The sequence below is a fragment of the Vanellus vanellus genome (assembly GCF_965231255.1).
Source record: "Vanellus vanellus genome assembly, chromosome: 2".
Lineage (NCBI taxonomy): Eukaryota > Metazoa > Chordata > Aves > Charadriiformes > Charadriidae > Vanellus > Vanellus vanellus.
In genome coordinates, this window is record NC_138906.1 from 16487699 (window position 1) to 16500903 (window position 13205).

Here is a 13205-nt window from a genome sequence, read left to right on the forward strand (position 1 = left end):
TGTCGCCACGAAGAGACTCCTTGAGTTCAGTCAGTCTACTTGGGCTTGTTGTTTACTATTTGTTATCAGGTCCATAGCTTAATGGCACATGCTTCCTGAACAGGTTAAAATTATTCATATGAATTACTGTATACAAATAATCTATACTAGCAGGCAATTATTAATATCATTAGGTGAAAAAAGCACGGCTTTATCTCAATTGTAGGTTGAATTACACTTCTTAGTTGTAACCTAGTTTCTATTTATGTTGGCAAAAGCTAAGAGAAAGGCTTGAGCATATTAGATCAATATTACTAATATTGAAAACTTGTTCATATATTTGAAACATTCCTCCTGCTTCTGTTGTTTTCTACAGGAAATTACTAACTGACATATAAAAACAATGCCTTATTAGCCGTCCATATGAATGTTCACATTGGTGTTTCCTGTGAGGTTTGCTGTCTGCAAGAAAGCTTAAAAACATGTTGAGTAGTAGTTAGTAAAGGGAAGAAAGAGGGGGAAATCTTTTATTTCTGATCCTTGGCACACAATGGGACTCTCAGGTGTCCTGTTTAGGGGCCCCTACACATCCTGAGCTCTTGGCAACTTGGTAATCGTGTATAATGGACCTAATCAGACTTCAGAGTGGCAAAAAAAAAAAATAATCTGTTGATCCTTTTTCCTTACTTAGGAATAAATGTTAAAATCTCCCCAGCCTTATCTAAGTGCAAGGCTTGTTATTAATCATTGCCACTTGCAATCCATGGAATGCACAGGGAAAGAGGGTGGAATGCATCAGAATCAAATTCCATGTGTTTCATCTGGTCGGAGGGCCGCCACTTTTTCTTTATTTCCTTCTTTTCTGCTGTCGCTTATGCATTTATGACTGGATAATCAAAACAAGAGAGCTAGTCAAATCTCATTTATGTGTTCTGTGTGCTTATTAGCTTTATTAAGTTATGATGACTACGTACATATATATACATAGCTTAATCCTTCCACTTAGAACTAGATCTTTCTGAGAAAAAGTTTCAAAGGACTTTTTTAAACATTAACTTTTTTAATAACAAACACATAACAGAATCCAAGCTACTCTGGAGTTTGTGCTTAAAACAGCTCAGGATACCTCAGGCCTCCTGCCCATGAAGTTCTCAGCCTCCTTTGCCTTCTGCCGCAAACCAGGGTGCTCAGGGGCTGAAACAACCACTGAGCATAATTTTTAGCAGCTTTACACTGCCTCCAGCTACCACATCAGCCAAGAATTTGGTGGTTATTTGTATGCTGTACTGCTCACGCCACAGGTCTCACCTACTTCACCCATCCCCTGGTTTGGAAAAGGCAGCAGGAACCATTTCCCTGAGCAGCCTAGCCCTAGGGCATCTCCTCCACTGCCCAGGGCCCGTGCGGAGGGACCAACCCCCCCAAGGCAGAATCCATGGCAGGGCAACTAGGCCACAACAGCCTTCTCTGCAGAGCTGGGTCTTGTTTGCAAGACTGAGCCTTCAAAGTCTTGCTTGAAGATTCATTGCATTGAACAGGCACGCTTAACGTGTCGTGGGAGAACAGTTAATTGTTTCTATTACCCAACCTATCTAGCAGAGGCAACCGAGCTGGTTTGGAGATTGAGTATGCCATCCCCGGCTTCTCACGAGGTACAACAGTTTAACTCATCTTTGGTTCCATTTGTGTCAGGAGGATATTAATTTTTATACTGATTTATTATGGTTTAATTCAATGCTAACATCGCTAACTCAAACTTCCAAATGTGTTCTAAATGCTTTCCTGTTAAACTTAGTTGTCAATCTTGAGACGGGTGCTAAGCACTTCAGACCGTCAGGCACCTCAGTAACAGGGTGCTTGCACACGTGAACCGCTATCTTCTGCAAAGGTTTGATGCCACTGGCAGTAAGCGCGTGTTGCGAGTTTGTATCTGGATAAAATATTGAAATCCTGCGTTTCCTCTGTACAAATAGCCACAGGAACAGATGTTGCTCTCCATGAGAGCTTACAGACAAACAATCAAGGACATGCAACTAATAAAATACTCTGAAATTACTTGTTAAAAAAAATTGTAATATATTGTAAAAGGAGGAAGACACTTGGATATGAAGGACTGAGGTCAATTTGTTCTGCTTTGTTCTGTATGCTATTGTAAACTAGTGATTTATTTGAAGGATTTTATGCAGTACAGCATAAATGGATTTTTGTTACACAGTGCAAGAAGTCCAGAAAATATCCAACAGCAAAAAACAGTCTGAATGACACAGCAACGCTGAACTTGGAACTGTTAAAGTGCAAATTTCTGCCTATATGCCTTTGTCTGAGAGAAAAAAAAAATTGCGTATACCAATATTCATTAATCTTTTCACGATTGCAGGTTTCCATACCTGCACACGCACTGCAGCTGCTTAAGTAGTGATGTCTCCCTTCAAACTGCTCATATGCATATGCAACTACGGCATGTATATGAGGTACATACAACCATACATGGGCAAAGCAGCTTGAAAATTCAGCTCCAAATACTAATTTCCTTAGTGTACCATTTTTTGTATAGGGGAAATATTATAGTTCTCCTTTCCCTTCCTTTTACCCCTCCCTTCAAGGTTAATGTTTTTGCTAAGACAAAAGAAACAGAAAACCTCAGTTAAATATCAGCAAAGGCAGATTTGTATCTATAGAGGACGGCTAGAGGGCATGCGATATGATTGTCTCCTTTGAGGTGTTGACGTCTTTCGGACCATTTCGCTGAAAATAATTAGGAAAATAGTGTTGGCTTGTTGTTAGTAATGGGTTTGCATGAATTCCATCTGTGGACGTGAAACCCATTCTTTGGTGGAAAAACTAGATTGCTTCTTTGTGGCCAACAAGGTACTAACTCCTGAGTTCATCTGAATGCCGCCAGCTTACAGGGCTCTGCTCAGCGAAAGCTGCCCGTCCCTTCCGTTCCTTAGTTGTTTGGAAATAAATGTCAAAGCTTAGATTCAAAATATCCAAAGCGCAGTCACACCATAAGGCAGCACAGTACTTTCTCCATTTTATTTTTACCCTCAAACACACTTCTGAAAATTGCTCAACTGACTAGAGATTTGGAGTGACTCCATAATCAGAAACAGAGTCACTCCAGATTGAATTTCTTCTTTAAAAACACATTAATAAAGTCTGTGAATTTTCTAATACAAATGGAATAAAGATATGCATGAGGCAAGGGCTGCCAAAAATAGGCATGAAGTTAGTTTAATGTCATATGGTACGTTATTAGCTCCTCAACCTTAAGCTCAGTCTACTTGTTTATTACACTTACGTTTCACACACTTGACTACCCTTCAGTGCAAAATAGCATAATTTAAAATAAAAAATTAAAACAGCCCTTTAATTCAAACAAGAGCAGGGAACTGCCATTGCAGCATAAGTCATTGTCCCTCATTAACGTATCCTTTCACAGGAAAAATAGTATAGTGTTTCCATTTCTGTAATCTGAACAACAAACATGTTAATAGGTATCAATTACCAGCCAGTTTCAGTACTCAGAACCAGTAAGAAGGCCAGTGCGAGGGTTTCACATCTGGTTTTAGTGAAACTGTTCCTGTCTGTGGTATTTAAAATTTAAAGAACTCCTGTTATTGTGCAATTGGGAATCCTAGGGGAGTACAATGTTAATGAAATCCATAACGTGCAGGGATTTTATGATTGCATTTTCAAGGCATTCCTTCAAAAGGGACGACTGATTTCTGCCATGGCAGCAGTAATTGTGTTTTTACAGAGTAGATTTAATGTTTGCATTTAAGAACAGCAGTTACGTTTACACTCATCTGAAAAAGTAAGATGTGAAATCTTCATATTTAGGAAACTTTTTGCATCTTATTTCGGAAGCCTTTGAGCAGGAGCTGCGGGCCGCTGGCCATGGCAAGCCCTTGCGCCTGAGGGACGCCCTGATGGGTCGTGGCCAGCAGCCCCCCAGGGCAGCGCCGGCGCTGGGGCGCTCCAGGAGGAGCCGCCCCGCCAGATAGGTGCCATCAGCTACAGACACTTGAGACCCACGTGTGTGTGGTTTCGAAGAGAGGCTGATTGCCTGTTACCAGGGTCACTGGGAACCTGTGCTATCATCAATCCTCATAATGGTGTGGGTTTTCAAACCTGCAAGGAGCAACACCTTCTGGGTATTTTTACTGCGGAATCTGTATGTTTTCTATCAAAATGTTTCTTCTAATGCACATAACACAAATCTTTACACTCCCGCAAAACTGGATGGTAGTTTCTGGGTGGCACAATTTTTCTCTCATCCTCTAACACTGAGCGAGCTTGCCCAGAAAGCAAAGTATGTTTGTTAATAACACAAGATCTTCAGTTCATATTATGGCTGGGGTTGGACAAAACCATAAATCCAGCTTTAAGAATCCTAGTATCAGATCAAAACTTTGCAGCCATAAACCAAAATGCACTACTCTGGTATAAACACACTCTGCCAGTTCAAATTTGTTCAAAAAAGGTTAACAGGAGGTTAACATAAATAGACATTATACTCTGGATCGGGTATTATCTGTCATTCTGCAGCTGACATAAGGCCATATACCAAGATGAACTCCCGATTGTGTGTCCTGGCTAATACGACATAAATGGCTAATCCAGCCCGAATTTGTACTGTGGGGTTTCTGAGTAGGGCACATATCTGATATCATGTGGAAATGGCCAAAGTCAGAGGTTGGCACAGGGACCAGATCTGGTTGCTCCCTCGGGGCTCTGCCTGCCTCATCCCCCACCCGTCCCTTTGGCACCTACGAGTCTTGCAGAGTAATTCTCTAGACCGGTCAGCCCGAGGAATATCAGCTGATATGGTGCAAAATTGTTCCACTGCATCGTGCGGCATTTAGGGCTCTGGAGAAAGGCCAGAGAGGGGTAAGAATAGGCCTCCTCAAAAAGCAGCCTGGGAGATCCCCCTCGCCTCCACTGATTGAAATATCAGTTGTTTATTTAACACTAACTCTCCCATTCAAGGAAAATATACTTCCATTGATTTAAAACACTTCTATGTATACACTACTTCTCCAGAATGAGAGGGACGCCTGAGGTGGAATTTTCCTTCCACATTTGTCTTCATTCCTTTACATTTGCAGTAACCTACGTTCTTCATTATTTGCTCCTTTGTAAGTGAAACCCAGAAGCATGCATCGCTGATGTGAACTGGTGTATAGATTAGTACAGATTTATTCCTGTAGCACTTCTGAAAATAATTGCAGTTCATCATTTGGTGTCTTGACCTTTCATCTGTGTCATAGCTTATTTCCTTATCGGGTATTCGCTTAAAAATATAGTCAGTATTTATATATGCTGCTGCACAGCACATTTGTTTCATTAACAGGTTTATTCTTACATCAGGCAGCTGTTTAGGTTGACTTTACCGTGCAAGCTTATCTAAGTGTTTCACATGAAAGCCCAAGGAAGTGCAAGTCAACAATGGCTGTTATTTTTATTCTTATTATTTCTGTTTCTTTTGGAGTTTGATATCGCAGTGAAGTGCATCGTATTACTGGACAGAATAACATGAAACCTGGGAAACCTCAGCCTCCCAGTTCTCCTAGCCTTTGAAGGGCTGCCTGAGAGCTGAAGTTCAGAGGCTTTGTGGCAGGGCTTGCCCATCATTAGGGAGCACACTGACATGAAAGCACAAAAACTGTCAGTCTTTTGTCTTCTCTACCACTTTAGAATACAAGTCATGTATTTGGTTCATGACATTTTACAGTTCATAACTGCACTCCAGAAATTACAAAAAGCAGAGTTAGCTTTGTGTGGAAAAGTGTTACAGTTATCTTACAGTCTTAACATACTTTGCACATGGGCAAAGAATGACAAAAGAATATTCCTTTCTGGAAATCACAGCCAATACAGACTGTGACACAGCGCAGAACCAGGGTTAATTGACCCAGCAGGATACATTCGTACCTTTATTTACTGTGACATGCGAATAAATGGTAGAGTTTCACAAAGGCGAGTACTGAAATTAGACAAGAGGGAGAGGGAGAAATAAAAGGGCCCTACAAAGTATGAAGGTTTTTTTGATTATTCAAAGTGCTTTAAGAGCTATTTTAGTACCAGAAAGTTCCCAGCTATAGATTTATCACTCTGGGGAGGCTGAAGGGATGCTCAGAGAACTGTGCAAAACCATTGGCAGCCTCATTGCTCCAGAAGTGCAGGTGCAAAATGCAGTTTAGAAGAAAATTCTCTCTGCCTCCCTCTGACATGTTTCAACATCAGCCCTAATACAGAGGGGAGTCCTGCGCGGCTTCGAGCAATCCTGCACGCAACATATGGAGGAGCAGCAGAAGCAAAGCCCCTCCGAGCCTCCACTACCAGTCTAATCATTATAATAGTTTCAGTTCTTTCAGGGGATCCATTATGCAGAGATCTGAGTAGTTTGTATATAACTCTGTAATTACCTATGCATCCACTTCCCAGTCCACCCCTACATCTCCTCAACGGCTGCAAGACAGATGGCCCTTTAGAGCTGAGATAGCGAATTAAAAATGTGTCCAGCAAAAGCACTGATTCAGCATCTACTAAAATAATTTTGTAAATTTATCTCACTTTCACTAGTTGGTTCCAGGAGGGAAAGAAATTAAAACATTTAAATGTGTTTTTAAACTAAATACCACAGGTTTTTTTACATCACAACATCTTTTCCTTCTACTTTCTTTCACAGAAATTAAAGCCACAAAAAAAAAAAATCTGTACAAAATTATTCTTCTCTCTCTCTTTTTTTTTTTTTCCCATTCACCAGGTTCACGTGTTTGGCTTGACTCAAAACATTTGTTATTGTTTGCTGGTTTTCAGACTGCCATCAAGCCAAAAAATCAGTTGTTTGTGCCATTCTCCTTGGTAGGGGAGCTCTCTCCCAGATGGCTTGCAGACCCCGTGGGGGCTGAGCAGCCTTGCCCACCCAGCTACCAGGCACTGCAACACATCTGCTCCACCGCAGCCACGACTTTCTGCAGATGGGAAAGAAGGTATCTCAAAAGGAGATTTTTCTGAGTCCAGCAGAACTAAATTAACCTACAAGACTAGGCAGGTGCCAAACGGCGGGTGAGGTAGAGCTCAAGGGTAGCAGTTAAGTGACTGAGGGTGGTGGCTAGAAACACAGGGTAGGAACGCACAGCTGAGGCATGTTATAATAAGTAGAGCCATTACTGAGCTAAAGGTCTCTGTTCTCACGGGGCTGACCCTCGGTTGGAGATGATAGGTGTACTGCTGAGTGCTTTGCTGAGACGATTGTGCTTTTTTATTCACTCTTTCCGCACCTGCACAGTAGTATGAAGCTGAAGAGTTCACGAGTCCTATGGGCCTTTCCCCATCCCGGCATCCGTGCTCCAGATTTTCTGTTGCTGAGCTATTATTTGCCTCTCCTATCCTTGTGTCATCCTGCTTTTCTGTCCCAGTTTAATTCTGTTCTGCCCATTAGGTGACATTTTCACAGCAGTAGCAAAATAGGTAAAGTAGAAGGATAAATGAGATTTCTTCCAAGTGGTAAATACCTGCCCTTCAGAAAGCAATTTGTCTTCTTCCCAAAAAAAAAAAAAAAAAGAAAAAGAAAAAGAAAGACGAAAAAAAAGTGTATTTCAACAGGAAAATACTTCTATTTTTACTTAATCTTTATTGTTTTCATTTTTCATTCAAGGTTTTAAAAAACGCGTTAAAAAGGCATCAGAGTAAACTTCATAGCTGCCTAATAAACAAAACCTACCAGCAGAGACCAAACATTAAGCTGAGGTTTTCAGGAACAACCGGCTCTCGTCAGAGAAGCACTGTTTACACGTAACTTCCACCAATCAGCTGTACCCATGTAGTCTGGTCCTTATCTTCGTTGTAGCCTCCTGCGTTGAACGCTTTGGGCCAAACTCATTTCTGGTGTGGATCCTCTGAAGCTGCTGAAAAGATCGATTTGTCCTATCACATATAAAACCAGGGCATATTTTAACTGGTCATATTTAGGTTATATATTATTGTACCATAGACTAAGGCAGCTTTCAGCCTTAGTGCAGACAGGAGCAGGCTCCTCCATTGCAAATCCTGTTAAATTCAAGCTATGGGCTGACGGACGGGCTGACATAGCACAGAATAATTTTAAAATGCTCTTATCAGGCCATAAAAATTAACTGTCCGTAGGAGTGTTCCCCCCTTTTAATGATAGGCTTAACTAAGAAAACACATCCTGTGTTTATTTTAAAAATCCACAGCACTTGAAAATCAATAGATTTGCGTAGCTGCTTTACGTAGCTGGAGATAGAGCAACTTTTAGAGAGCGCAGGTGGGGCTACACAAACCGGGCACCATTCTTTGGTCAGGAAAACCCTGGAAATGTAATGCCCACGGGTGGAGTTTGAGTGGGCTTTGTTGAGAGAAGGGCTGAGCTGGGGTGCAGTCAGTCTCACTGGTTTGCTTTAGCACCAGGGGGCAAGTTGCCTTGGTAGTCACTAGCCTGCACCATCCCTTGTGCTGTCCTGCTTCCTCCTCTGGCATGGGATGAGAGCACCGCCCTCAGCGGTGCATCTTCCAAATCACAGCCCCAGAAGTATTTCATCTATACGTGTGCATTTCCTCGGAGGGACACACCAAGGAAAAAGCAAAATGATCTTTGCACGCGTAGTCTTTGCCTCTCATTTTTCACTGCACATTTGCAGTACCCTCACCACACCATCTAACTGCAGCTACTTGACATTTTTCTAGAAGGCAGCAGAAACTCATATTTTAAAAAAGCAGTGACTTGCTTGGTGACCCAGTAGTAAATTAAAATCATCATACACAATGTGTATGAAATAGAAAATCGAATTTTGGTGCAACAAAACTGACAGTTCCATTTAACAGAGAATAAATGAATGCAGACTCCTGTGGATGACTGACTGATTTAAAGAGACTGTGCCGATTTTCCAAGATGAGAAAGCTGATCACAAGAAAATACATATATTTCTGCGTGACACAGGTTATACACCTATTCCAATTGCAAGTGAAATTAGGTTTAAAAAGTATTAAATCTTAGACACTAGCAGTTTTTCCCCATTTTGTTGCTATTTTTTACAGAAAACCCAAAGCCTGAACTTTCAAAAATATCTGAGTGTAACAAATTCCAGTGATTTCAGTGGAACTCTCTTTGAACACAGTGATTGCACAGTCAGATTTATCTACGCCATCAAGGTGTGCTGTCTGAGACAGCAGAGGTTTAATCCTGCATATTATATCATCCCCTCGCTTACCAGCTTCCTTCCCAATTAGCATAGGTATGCTGTGAAACAGGAAGAAGCAGAGTTTATTTCATGTGTTTATGCATGTGTAATTTTGCACTTACATTCGAAACACAAAAAATGTATTATAAATCGAGCCCTGCTGCCTGTGCCCTGTGATTTCAACAGGACAGCAGCTGGCAAAAAAATGCTACAGAAGAACTTTATAGCCAAAATTCAGTGTTTTCTGCCCAAAGCCCAGTTATTCCCACGTGAAGCAGTCTGATAGAGGAGCTTTGGATTACTTGTTTCCCATTTGTGCATTAGTTCCTCAGTACACTTGGGGGAAAAAAAAGTCCCACAATTATGTCCTTCTCTCAGAAAAGAGTGGTTCTGCAAGTATTGCTATAGAGTTTCCTTTTTCTATAGTTTCTAACACAAACTGGGGAAGGTTACATTCAAACTGCACTAAATAGTTGTCTTCATTCCAGATCAGAGGATTAAGCTCAGGTTTAAAATTAAATGTAAATTACAAATAAGTATTCAGAAAACGTTAATTAAAAGTATTACGTTCCTGACTCATTTATTGCTCAGCAAGGGTTCCTAAGTATCTTAGCTGGAGAAAGGGGCCATTCACATTCCTCCTTTTTTGACCAAGTCATTGTATGTGTCTTAGGTTATCCATTTGCAAGTTAATGTAGTGCCGAAGCAAAGGTTTTCATTTTAAAGAAGTAATATTTCACTGCAAGATATGCTCCTGCAAGATGTAAAACAATCTTTTTCTAAAGCACTGGGAGTTAATCAGCCTTTCTCTTCATTGCTACAGGGGAGGGTTCAAATGGCATAAGATGCTGATTACTTAGATCCCAGAGTCTATAGAAATCCCAATACGATTACATTTTCCTCCCTTTGTTATCAGAGTTTATTGTATCTTGGTGTTCAGGCTTTAAGTAGTTTTCAAGTAAAGAAAAAATAAATTAAGAAGAAGGTATTTTCTGAGTCTTCTGAATAACGATCGCGTTACATCAGAGCACCACATGAATGCGTAAGGTGGAGCTTGCAAATGAATAGCAGAAGGATCGTTCCCTATCACTGCATGTGCGCTGGATGCATTTCATACAATACAGCGCGCCCATTTCAGGGGAGCGTTGCATTGCCCTTGCTTTTAAACCAAACGCCTTCAAAGACTCACACTAAAAGAAAATCACGCAGAGCTAATGTGTACCAGTGGCTATGCTTCTCCCGGCCCACTCACTGCATTTCTCTTTCACATTTGATCTTTATAGTTTCCATACTGGAGCGATTTGGTTTGCTGAATTCTGGAAATGTCTCAAGTTGAAATGCTAGTGTATTAACCTGCTGTACTGAGTCTCTTTTGTTTCTCTTTACCAGAGTGCTGCTTGCCAATTTTTACAACTACAGCAGATTTTACTATTCAAACAGAACCAGATGGAACACCAGTTCAAAGAACATGTCAGAATTAAATATTTCTTTTTTAATTAGTTGCTTCTGATTTATGCAAAAAAAAATTAACATAAGAGTGGGAGAATGTGCCATGAATCCAGATGCAACACAGCCCACACAAGCATTATCTTTTCTCTGTCAGAGACACAGAGGCCTTTTCTCTCATTTTTTCTTGTCTTTTTTCTTTTTGTTTCTAGGTTTCACTTTTCTTACACTTTCTACATCTTTTCCTTCTCAAACCATCCCCATAATGATGACTGAAGTTCTCTTATGTTCATCAGTCGTACTTTTTCATCATTATCTTAAATTTTCTCTCATAGAAACTGGCTGATCTGCCTCCAAAAAAAATATTACTGTACTCAATACTGCAGTCCCAGCATCGGTATCTCAGCGTGACAGCATCCTTTGAGTCTATTATTTGTTTTCAGTTGGGGGAATCTTTACACTCAAGTTATATTCTGCTGCAGAAGAAGATTTGGGCAGCAGATGAAGAGTGTGAGGAATATTTCAACTGCTAAAGAAAGTTCATTTCTTTTTTGCTGCCAAGCATTCCTGTTTCTATGGTGTGAACTCATCTTCTCTTTCATGCTTCCCCATTTTTGCCAAGTCACACAAGCGTCAGTTCAGTAAAGCATACGGACTGAGGACAGTTGTTAGGCACAGACTAGAAGGTGAGCGTGTGATTAGCTGCTTTCTCTTCTGGGGCTTTCAGGATGTTGCTGTCAAGGTCAATGAGAAAGACTTCAGTGACTCAGGGGAGATCTCCTCACTTTCTTCATGGAGGTGCCACAAATATCACTGAGAATTTTGCACAAAGATCTGAGATGGTTTACAGCCTTCACTATTTTCACTTAAATCCAGGATGAATATTTCCACCCTGTCATTAATCAAGGAGCTGTGCTCTTGTAATGACTACTCATTTCAAGGACAAAGACTTTTGGAAGTAATTTTCAAATTAATTAAACTGTTTTCAGAATTTCCACTAGAGCCTATGCCATTTTTACTTAGCATTATATTCCTCTTTACTTAAAGCTCAATAAATAAAGGAATTAAGCGATAGTCATATGTACATTATGAGAGAGCATGATTGGTCAAATCAACAGCAACACCTAATAAAAAAGATCAACTCTTGCTTAATTAAATACTTGACAGAAGAACAGTGAAGCGTCACAACAGTTAATCTGACCCAGAGCACTGTATGCTATCTAGGGAAATGACACAGTTCTCTAAAAATATTTACTTTGGTATGTTGTGTCAAGTGATGGATTATACAGCTTTTCAAGCCACAAGAGATGCCCACAACAAAAAGCTTCCTGTTGTTAATCAAACTCCAGCACTTTGTCCTTTATTTTCTCAGGCTGTTGAACAGACCTACAGTAGGAGTGTTAAAAGCTGGTAAAACTGCTCCCTTGCTACAGCTCCCTCAATGACTGTATTTTATTTAGCAAGGCAGATTTTAATTCTGAAAAGAAGGTCTTCCATGACATGGTTATGTATGACGACAGGAAGCAGCAGTATTCATTTCAAGTTGTGTGCGTTGTATGTTGTTCCTTATCCAGCAGTTTGCTAAGATTTGCTACATGATATATTGTGCAGAGCTAAATGTTATTCTTTTTCCTTCTCCTCAACTGGTCTCTAATAAAATGCATATGCCACCCCTTGCATATCTATGTCTTAAAAATGTGTCACCCACCCACATTTTTCAGAGACGGTAAGACAGCAATAAAAATATTTTTCCTGGATGCTAAAAGATATTGCAGAATAAATAGAGAGGAAGTAATTCATATGTAGAAACAGCTCGCCTCTTGCAATATGCTTTCACAGGAAAGAAATTGATTTTAGAAGTAGGAACAACTGGGCCTTTTTTACGTGAACATTTCTCTCCTGAAAAAAAAAAAAAAATACACACTTGAGATGTTCCTCATTTCTTGTAAGTTAGGGGCCAATTCCTATAGGCAAATCTGCTCCCAGTCTTGTAGTTACCAATAAAGGCAGTCACATTGCAACACAGGCAATTATCAAAGGCTGTGTGTTTGGATAAGGCCCTAAGGCATCATTTTCCAGAAAAGATATGCTTTTTAATCTGAATGAAAGTGAACAAAATTTGAAAAAACAAAGAACTAGCAACAGACCGCAGTTAGTCAAAGCTGAAACTCTGGCCATGGAAATGAAATGTCATGATTTCAGGTTAGGAGACAGCTGCCTGTCTCGGATCGCAGCCATACAGCCTGCAATAACTTACAAAATCACTCGCATCCTCTAAAATAAATACCAGATGTTTGTTTATCATATGTGCAGAAAGTTAAATGTCAAATAATTGCAAGGAAATGCATTTGATGTTCATCTTCAAAAGTACTGTATTTCATCACCCCCTCTCTCCACAGCTCATTTTAACGTGAAACACAAGTTCTTGAAACAAAAAAGCACAAGAAGCCCAAAACAAAAAGCTAGTTGTTAAAGATTCGTATTACTATCTCAGCTGGAGGAGGCTAGATCTGAGAAAAATGGGTTACCTCTGGTCGCCTTAACACTTGGAGACCTCTGTGGAGAGGACAT

General features: G+C 40.4%; 1 protein-coding gene across 1 annotated transcript in view; it reads left to right on the forward strand.

The window, feature by feature from the left end:
* The window catches only part of NRP1 (neuropilin 1), a 114841-nt gene that overhangs the window by 63031 nt on the left and 38605 nt on the right, over positions 1–13205 (forward strand). The gene's annotated exons all lie outside the window — the stretch shown is intronic.